Source organism: Hydra vulgaris, chromosome 09 (assembly GCF_038396675.1).
Source record: "Hydra vulgaris chromosome 09, alternate assembly HydraT2T_AEP".
In the NCBI taxonomy this organism is placed as follows: domain Eukaryota; kingdom Metazoa; phylum Cnidaria; class Hydrozoa; order Anthoathecata; family Hydridae; genus Hydra; species Hydra vulgaris.
Genome location: NC_088928.1, coordinates 56420001 through 56430000, shown reverse-complemented (window position 1 = coordinate 56430000; position 10000 = coordinate 56420001). Strand labels below are relative to the sequence as shown.

The following is a 10000-nucleotide window of genomic DNA, read 5'->3' as shown; positions in this document are numbered from 1 at the left end:
TAAAATAAAAACGCAGTTAATGAAGAAATTGTAAAACATAAAATACTTTTTTTTTTTTTTTTTTTCAAACTTATCAATAAAAATTTATAAATGCTCATCGTAAATTAATAGAATTTGGCTATGTGTCAATCATATAGTTACAAATTGTCAATGGAGTGACACCTAAAAAACATAAAAAATATAAATAAGAGAGAAAAAAAAGTAAAGATTGCTAAACAAATAATAATGATATATGCAATAATTATAGTAATAATACAAAATAATAACAACAATAATAAAGTATCAATAATTATAATACAATATAAATTTAATGTACAATCATAGATAATCATTAAATATAATAATAACATAAAATGTAGCCATAATAACACAATAATAAATAAATATAATATAGATAAATAATAAATAAAGCAAAAATTAAACCACTAGTTCGTTAAGGAAATTATATATCAAAGACTTACTTAGGTGCAGAGAGAAATTATAAAGAAATACACTCCAACAGTATATTTTTAAAGTGAATTCTGTTTAGCAGTAAATAATCCGTAACAAGGGGACATTTTTTTTTTACTTTTTTAAGGCAGGAATACACTGGTTCCATTGGGAAATATATTGTTGATTTATAGAAAACTTACCAAATTTAATTGTGTTGAAAAATGAAGAGTATAGCTTACTATTTTCTGTATTCTTGGTGTGATGATTGGGAATTTCAATTGTTTTAATATAAAAATTTAAAAAATAGTTTGGTAGTTTATTTTGGAAAAAGTCAAACACAAAAAGACAATTGCAAAACTTTACAAGATCATGGAGTTTTAGGATATTTAGTACAGAAATTTTTTTTGGGATATCAGATCTCATTGGCGAAAACGTCATTATTCTAATAGATGCACGTTATAAACTAGCAATGCCATTGAGTAAAAATTTTTTTTTAAGATGATACAATTGATTATTGTAAGAATTTTGTTTTCAGCAAGATATACGCAAAGAAACTTTATATATTTTGACGGAAAAAGATTTTCCGTTAAATTTAATTTTAATATTATCAATAGTTTTTTTTGAAGGGAATGAAAAATAATGTATTCAGTTTTATTGACATTCAATGAAATACATTTACTATCTAACCAGTTATATAAGCGATGAAGATCTTGATTAAATTTTTTATAAAGAGTCGTACGTGATTTCTTGATATATAAAAGATCATCAGCATAATGATGTATAATGATTACATCATTATACATCAGCGTAATGATGTAATTTTTTAATGAACAAGTTAAATCATTTATATACGATAAAAACAATAACGGTCCAAGAACGGAACCTTGTGGAACGCCATATTTAATAACTTTATGTGTGGATTCAAATCCATTAATTGAAACAAACTGAAAGCGATCCCTAATAAATAAAGAAAACCAATGATTAGCAATACCACGTATAACGTTGTAGTTTAATTTTTTTATTAGAATGTTGTGATCAACCGTATCAAAAGCTTTTTAAAGATCTATGAATACACCACTAGCAAAGGAACCACTGTCAATTGCACCACGAATCATTTCAGTAATGTTAATAAGAGCATGAGAAGTGGAGTGATTTGAGCGAAACCCAAACTGTCGAACATGAAAACAAGCACATTTATTCAAAAAGTTGTAAATACAAGTATACATAAGTTTTCTAAAAGTTTGCTGACATTTGATAATAATGATATTGGTCTGCAGTTATAACATTTAAATTTCCAGTCTATTTTATGAATTGAGATAACAGAAGCAGTTTTTAAGATATCAGGGAATACACCGGTGATGAATGTTAAATAGTTCAGAAAGTACAGGAGAGATATCATTTGCATGAGCTTTAAAAATAGGTATTGAAATGCTGTTAGGTCCCGAAGCCTTGCTGTCATTAAGAGAATGAAAATAGATAATACTTCGTTTTTGTCTGTAAGTGTTATGAATATTGATTAAAGATTAGGAATTTTAAGATATTTATCAAAGTCAGTATTGGATGAGTGTTTCTTTTTCTGTAATTCTTGCGGAACTGAAACAAAGAATAAACTAAAAAGTTCCTTAATTTTAATGGGGTCATTTATCATGGAGTTATTTGAAGATAAGCAAGAAGGATATGAGTTAAATCTTGAACTATTGTTTAAGAGATTCCTAATACCATCCTATGTAGATTTAAAATTTTTGGCATTACCAAAGAAAAACTTAGAGTAATGGTTCTTTTTACTACAACGGGTGAGAGTAACAAATAAGTTTCTATACTTTTTACACGATTTTTCTATGTTGAGTTTGTTATAGGATTCTTTCTTTTAAGATATTTGTTAAATATTTTATTTTATATTTTAATTGAAGTCGAGATTCCTCGTGTTATTTAAAGTTTGAGACCCCTTGATAAGCAGCGATTCCTGACTTTTTTAATGGTGCATGTTATCTAAAAGAAAATTGAAACTTGTAAAAAACTCTTCAAATGACTTATTAATCTTACCTTTGTCGTCATTGGTTACATTAGTCCAGCTAATTTTTGAGAAATCATTACATAATTCCTCGCAATTATTTTTTTTTTTTAAACTCCGACAAAAAATGCAGCTTTTACGAGGATTAATTTTAGTTCTATATAATGGATGTATTAAAAATTGGGGTAAATGATCTGATAGTTTTGTCAATGTTGGCAGAGTTGAAACATTCTATGTCCATATATTTACAATAATAGGGTTTTCTTCGAGGTTTACGTCATTGTCATTAATGCTATTAAGATGATGGGAAATTTTTTTTTTTTTTTTTTTTTTTTTTTTATTTTATTCACCTCCCCAAGGCCCGAGGGGGGCCACTACAGTCGAGGAGGCTACTCATTTTTTTTTTGTGTTTTTATTTTTTAGTTGTTATTCATGGTGCAACCCTCTCTCAACTCTTTAACTCCGAAACACGAACCTTGCCGAGCAAGGCCGCTGCGCGGAGAAAGTAAGTTGAGCGCGGTACTTCCAGGGACGTGGTGGGAGTCGAACTCCGAACCTCTCGCTTACAAAGCGAGCGCTCTTACCACTACACCACTACCGCACTATAAATAAAGTCATTAAGTTCATTATAAAGATTAGACTTTCTGGTGCTTGGAAAAGATGATATGTTGTTTGAGGGTTCATTAATATGAATCACTTTATCATTTATAGTTTGCAGACGCAGCTCCTTATCAGTTAAAGAACTAAATGGAAAATTATATTTTCTACATGAAATTTAAAACCAAGATGTTTTAGAATTTTTCAATATGCTAAATTTCATATCATTCAGACGACAGCATTTTTTATGAAAAAGGTTTAGGCAATGATTACATTGAAGTTAGTGATGGTTTGTATTAATTTTCTTAAAACAATCTTTGCAGTGAGTAGGCATTTCATTTAATTAACTGTACAAGCCGTACAGTTAATTAAATGAAATAATTGAATGAAGTGAAATAAGGAAACAAACAGTAATATGAACAGCAATATAACCAAAAATATTAAAAATAATAGTAGTATTTATCAATAATATAAATATAATTCAATTAATAAAATAAAAATGATACTTATTTAACAATTAAAATAAATAATGAAAAAAATGCTATTAATAAAGTTAGAGAAGAATAACGTAAATATATATTAAAAATAAGTTATAATTAGTTAAATTATAAGTTATAAGTATAAAGTAGAATAAATTGTATTAAAATAATAAAAAAATTATAAATGATTATAAGTAAAATATTCTAGCTATGAAAATATATAAAAATAAGTTATTAAGTTTATACTTAGTATTATAAGTTATTAAGTTATTACTTAGTATTATAAGTTATTAAGTTTATACTTAGTATTATAAGTTATTAAGTTTATACTTTAGTATTATAGGTTAAACAAGTAAAACTAAAGTAACTAATGTTAACAAACTATATAGATATATAATAACAATAATATTAGTAATAATAATAATAAATAATAATAAGTATATATAATAATAAACAATAAATAAAATAAAAAAATAATGAAAAATAAACAAAACAAAGCTAGAAAAAAATAAAATAAAATAAGAATAATTACATTAAACTAAAAGCGTATTATAAAATAAACAAATTAAACTCTTCTTAAATTCCACTACTATCTTCTAGTTCTACTATTGCTTTTTCTTCTTTCCTCTTTCTTTTTTCTTAGTTTACTTAATTCTTCTTTTTTTTCTTTTCTTTACTTTTTAATTTTTATTGCATTTGTTTACTTCACTTTTGTTCTTTTGTTTCCTTTTGTTTTCTTTTTTTTTATCTTTATTTAAGTTTATAAAGTGTTCTTTTTTTTTTTTTAATTCGAAGTTATTGTTTTCTCTTTTTTTCAATCAATCAATGTATTCTGAATTACATGATTTTACAATTTAAGGATGTTTACAAATATTATAATTACTAATGATGTGTAAACACCTAGTAATAATGAATAATAACATAAGAATAAAATAATACAAATCTAAAAATACAACGTTAACAATAATAATAACATAAATAATAACTATAATAATAAAAATAGTATTAATAACCATGAAAATAATGGTTAAAAATAAAAATAATGGTATTATTAAAAAATAATGATATTAATGAAAATAAAGGTAATAACAATGATAATAATAACAATGATAATAATAACAATGGTTTATTTGAATATATCTATACTTATACAAGAACACATACAAACATGCATAAATACATGCATACATACATATATACATACATACATACATACAGAGACGTATTTAAGGGGGGGCCAGGGGGGCTTTGGCCCCCAGGCGCCACGTTTTGACAGGGCGCCTGCTTTTTGTATGCTAAAATTTTAGAAAATCAAAAATTAGTCATTTTATATTGTTTCACAAAAAATTTTTATATTATTATTATGTCCAAATCATAAACCATATATAAATATATTTTAGGCCATACATAAATCAAATTTTATATTATTATTATGAGCAAATCATAAACTTGTAAAGTAAACATATTTATGCGCTAATTATTCATGCAAAAACCTTGATTAATACCAAGTCACATGTTAAAACAATTTATTTATTATAAATATGCCTCCTGAACATTATCCGATAGTGTAATGGATATGTTCTACTCGCGTGCGCCGGCGTTCCGAGATATGTTCCCACTAGTATACCAATTCTAAATTTCTTTAGAATAAGTGATTTTTAATTTTTATTGATTAAATATTTGATCCTTATTTATTAATTAGTAAATAACATACTAGAAATTATTAAATGGTGGGTTTTACCTATAATTTTCATTTTACGCTTAATTAACTTTATTAACTGAAATAGGTATAGACTCAGCTATTTAGTTTTAAAAAATGAAATAATTCTGTAAGTAACAGTTGTAAGTTTATACGAATCTTTAATTCGATATGTATTAGATTTAAGGAGTATGTTTGATATCTATGAAAAGAGAGCAATTAATAAGTCGGGACACAATACATATCGAAAAATACGAAATAGAAAAAGAAAACTAACTGCAGATGAAAAAAGAGAAGGAGAAAAAATTTTGAAATTCGAGACACTTTAAGAATTAACACATATTATGCTATTATTGATAAACTTCATTCTGAGCTAGAAAGAAGAAAATTGTGCTATGATGAAGCCAATAAAAAATTTAACTTTTTATTTCAAATAATAAAACTATCGCCATCAGAAGTTTACAAAAAAGCAGAAATACTTTAAAGTATATATAAAAATGATCTTTCACCTTCATTTGCTAACGAGTGTGTACAATTTAGAAGTTATTTAATGAGTTTAACTGAAAGCGTAAGACCTAAAACTATAATAGATACTCATAAAACGATCAGAACTGAAAAACTTCAAGAGCTGTTTCCTTACGTTGATATAGCATTAAGAATATATCTATGTTGTCCAACGTCCAATTGTTCAGCCGAGAGATCATTTTCAGCATTAAAGAGGATTAAATCTCATTTGAGGTCACGAATGACAGGTGATCGTCTTAATAGGTTAGCAATTCTATCTATAGAATCTGCACTCACCATAGATATGAACTTCGATGACATTATAAATACATTTGCAAAACAAAACTCGCATAGAAAATTATAATTTTCTATAGTGTTTAATATAACTTAATATATGTTTGCATAGAAAATGTTTTTGTTTTTTAATAATCACCCATATCAAAGTTGACAGTTATTTTAAAAAAAGGGCGCCTAAAGAAAAAGTGCCCCAGGGCGCCAAAAGTTCAAATACGTCTCTGCATACATATATACATACATACATATATGTCACACATACGCTAATATATATACACATAAACACACATACATCCATACACATACACACATACAAACATAAATATATATATACACTCATACCCATATACATGTATAAATATGCACATATACATATACATACACACACATATTAACACACAACACACATACATACACATATACACACTTTTATACACATACGCATACATATAACCACACATGAATGAGGGAGATTGTCCCTAGCATTGGTGCATTAATTTTTAATTGATTTGCTGCCAAATTTTATTGTCCTAGTATGTTCTACAAAGATATTGTTGCATGAAGAGGATCTTAGGAAGTGAGAATGTTTGTTACATATTTGAAGGAGAAAGTTCTTGAAAGAAATCGGAAGTTTATCATGAAGATAATCCCATACATATAAATTATTAAAAAAAGTAATATTGTTATTCAGCCTAAGAATTTTTGATAATTTATACAGCAGAGAAACATTGTCAAATAGGAAATTTTGAAAGTGAGCAATTTTAAGGGCTTTTTTTTGAAGTGAAACTGGTTTAAGGGGCTTTTTTTTTTTACCCCAAATCTGACACACATATCTAAGGTGCGATCCAAATATGGCATGATAAATACTCATGAGTGTTTCAAAATTTACGAAATGTCTGATCTTGGCTAACATTCCAACTGATCGATTTAGCTTAGTCTGTAAGTAAGTTTGATGGTACTTAAAAGAAAGACTCTCATCCAGCCAAACTCCAAGGTACTTCACAATTTTAGACGAAGTTAATATTTTTCCATTAATGTTAAAAAGGCATTGTTCCTTGTTTTTTTTGTCTTTTGTTTTAAAGACAACTATTTTAGTTTTTGTTGCGTTTACTGAAATTTCATTTGCTCTAAGCCAATTAATAACAGAAAATATAACCTCATTAGTTTTTAACTGCATTTTTTCAAGCGAATCTTCAACAATTAACCGGTTAGTGTCATCGACGAAATAGTATGTTAAAACATTATTAATGCTAGTGTTTAGTTCATTGATATATACAAGGAAAAGCAGAAACCCCAATATTGACCCTTGAGGGACTCCCGAAATTATAGTTTTAATTAATGAAGAAGTTTCCTTAACTGTAACGTATTGAATTTGTTATTTAGTAGGATTTAAACCATTTAAATGGAATTCCACGTATTGTAATTTGGCTAGAAGAAACTCGTGATTTACTATGTCGAATGCTTTTTGCAGGTCAAGGAAAACACCACAAACAAAGTTATTTTATCAAGGGCATTTCTTCAAGTTTTGTAAAATTGATTAGTACATGTGTAGTAGAATGTTTACTCTAAATCCGTATTGTAATTTATGAAAGCAATTCAAGGTATCTTAAAAGATGTACAGTCTGTTGTGCATAGTTTTTTCAAATATTTTTCCGATGTTAAATAACAAAAAAACAAGTCTGTAATTAGATGGTTCAAGCTTTGACCCATTTTTGTGAATTGGAACAATGTTAGCAATCTTAAAAACGTCAGGAAAAATTCCTTTTTTAAATGAGTTATTAACCATTTTAGAGATTGGTTCGGATATAACTTTTGAAAATGGTTTAAGAAGTCGGAAGACTATTAGGGCAAATGCTTTTCCTATCATTCATCGCAGAAATAATTGTTTCAACTTTTTCTTTTGATTTAGGTGAATGGAAAAATGAGTTAAAGTTTGAGATTTTAAGAAAATTGTTAAATTTTTTAGTCGAAGATTCAGTTTTTTCGGAAATATTCAATGATATATTTAAAAAATAATCATTAAATGAATTAGCAATAGTTTTATTATCGATAGTTAAGTTGTTATTGATCATAAGTTTAATAGACTGCTTTTGTGTGAAACTGTTGTTAATATTAATTATTTCTCTAATTCCTTTCCATGTATTTTTCATATTGTGTAAATTGTTTTGAAAGAAATTTGAATAAAAATTTTTTTTACTTATTTTCAATAAATTACTGATTTGATAAATGTTCTTTTATTATAGATTTAATTTGTCTTTTTGTAAGAGGTTTTAATGATACATATATATTAAAAATATTTTCAAAATTTTGCATGAATATTTAACAGATTGATTAGGGTCGTCTTCTTTATTTATTCATTGGGACCAAGGAATACTCTTAACATCATCTAGAAAAGCATCATTGTTGAACCTTTGATAACACCTTCTGTATATCTTTTCTGTTGTATATTTAGTGTGAAAACTTGGGATTTGCACAAATTGTGCTAAATGACCTGAGATGGAAATTATTAGGTTACCTGATATAATGTTGTTAGAGTGAAAATTATTGAAAATGTTATTGATAAGAGTTTTTGAAATTAAATTAACTCTCGTTGGCAATGAAATGTAAGGGAAAAAAGCATTTGAGCACATATTATTATTGAAAAATGATATTTCAGGGGAGTTTTTATAATTAAGAAGATTAATGTTGAAGTCACCTATAAATATAACAATTTTATTTTCTTTTGTAGGTTTTTCCAATAAATTAATAAGAAAATTTTTATTAAAATCATGAATTGACATGCAAGGGTGACGGTAGATACAACCAACAATTGTATTTTTTCCTTTAGGATTTATTATTTCTATAAAAACTGATTTAAGTTCATGTGCTTTGTACAATAAAAGGCCATCTCTAGTAGAGTTAATGTAAAGTAGGGCACCGCCACAACTGGACTCAGTTGGTGTATGTTCTATCACATAACTTTCAATTTTTACATTACTTATGGGTGATACATGTTGTTTCAGCCTTGTCTCAGACACAACTATAACACAGGGAGGAAATTTTAAGGAACTGATTAAAGATTTTAACTCATCTATATGAAAAGAAAGTGAGGAAATATTTAATTGTAAGAAATTTAATGGGTTTAAATTTAGCTCTAAGGCATTAAAATCAGCAACATTGTAGTACTTATAATCTAAGAAACATTTTTTTACTTTGTTTAGACACTTAAACAAATAATTGAGATCAGGGGTATTAGTTGGAATATTTCAATTAAGTGTTTTAATTGAACTAGGCTGAGGATCACAAACAATACAGAACCAGGTCTGTAGATCAGAAATTAAATCAGAATACTGTTTGCTATTAATGTTATCGCATTTGATGTGTACCCATGTATATATATATATTTCTTTCCTTCCATTTTAAATGATTTTTTATGTGCGTTTGTTTAAAGATGGTTTTTAATTTAACGAACTATTTATGCATATAAAATAAATAATTACTTACTTTTTATTATAATTTGGTTTTGTCTTTAATAGTTATATTTATCTTTTCTTTTCTTTTTCTCTTTTACCGTTAAAAAAATGCGGCCGCCATTTGCGAAGACCTACCACCGATGGAAAAAGGATGAAAACTTTTTACACCAGTGTTCTTAAAAAAACTAAAAAAATTTATTATAGCAAGCAAATTACTAATTGTAAGTTGGATACTAAAAAAATATGGTCAGTAATAAATGATTTAATAGGGAAAAATAAAAATAAAACTTCTTTGCTACCAAAAATTATCAATGTCAAAAGTACTGATATATTATGCCCTAAACAGTATTTGAGGAGTTTAATAAATATTTTACAAATGTAGGACTTGATCTCGCTGAAAAAAAATTATACCAAACTCGTCACCAACCTATAATTCTTTTAAAAAAACCTAAAACCATCAGACGACAAAACATTGCATGACTGACTTAATATTAAAGAATTTTAACGGCTTTTTACTCCTTAAAAAAGCATA

At 26.6% G+C, this 10000-nt stretch overlaps 1 long non-coding RNA gene across 1 annotated transcript in view; it reads right to left on the bottom strand.

Annotated features, from left to right (window-relative positions):
* Positions 1-3984: 3984 nt before the first annotated feature.
* Positions 3985-10000, bottom strand: part of LOC136084881 (uncharacterized) — a 32764-nt gene continuing 26748 nt past the window's right edge. The window contains exons 3-4 of the long non-coding RNA XR_010640918.1: positions 9500-9599; positions 3985-4351 (exon numbers count right to left, since the gene is read on the bottom strand). This is a non-coding gene — a long non-coding RNA (uncharacterized LOC136084881). The remainder of the gene's footprint in view (positions 4352-9499; positions 9600-10000) is intronic.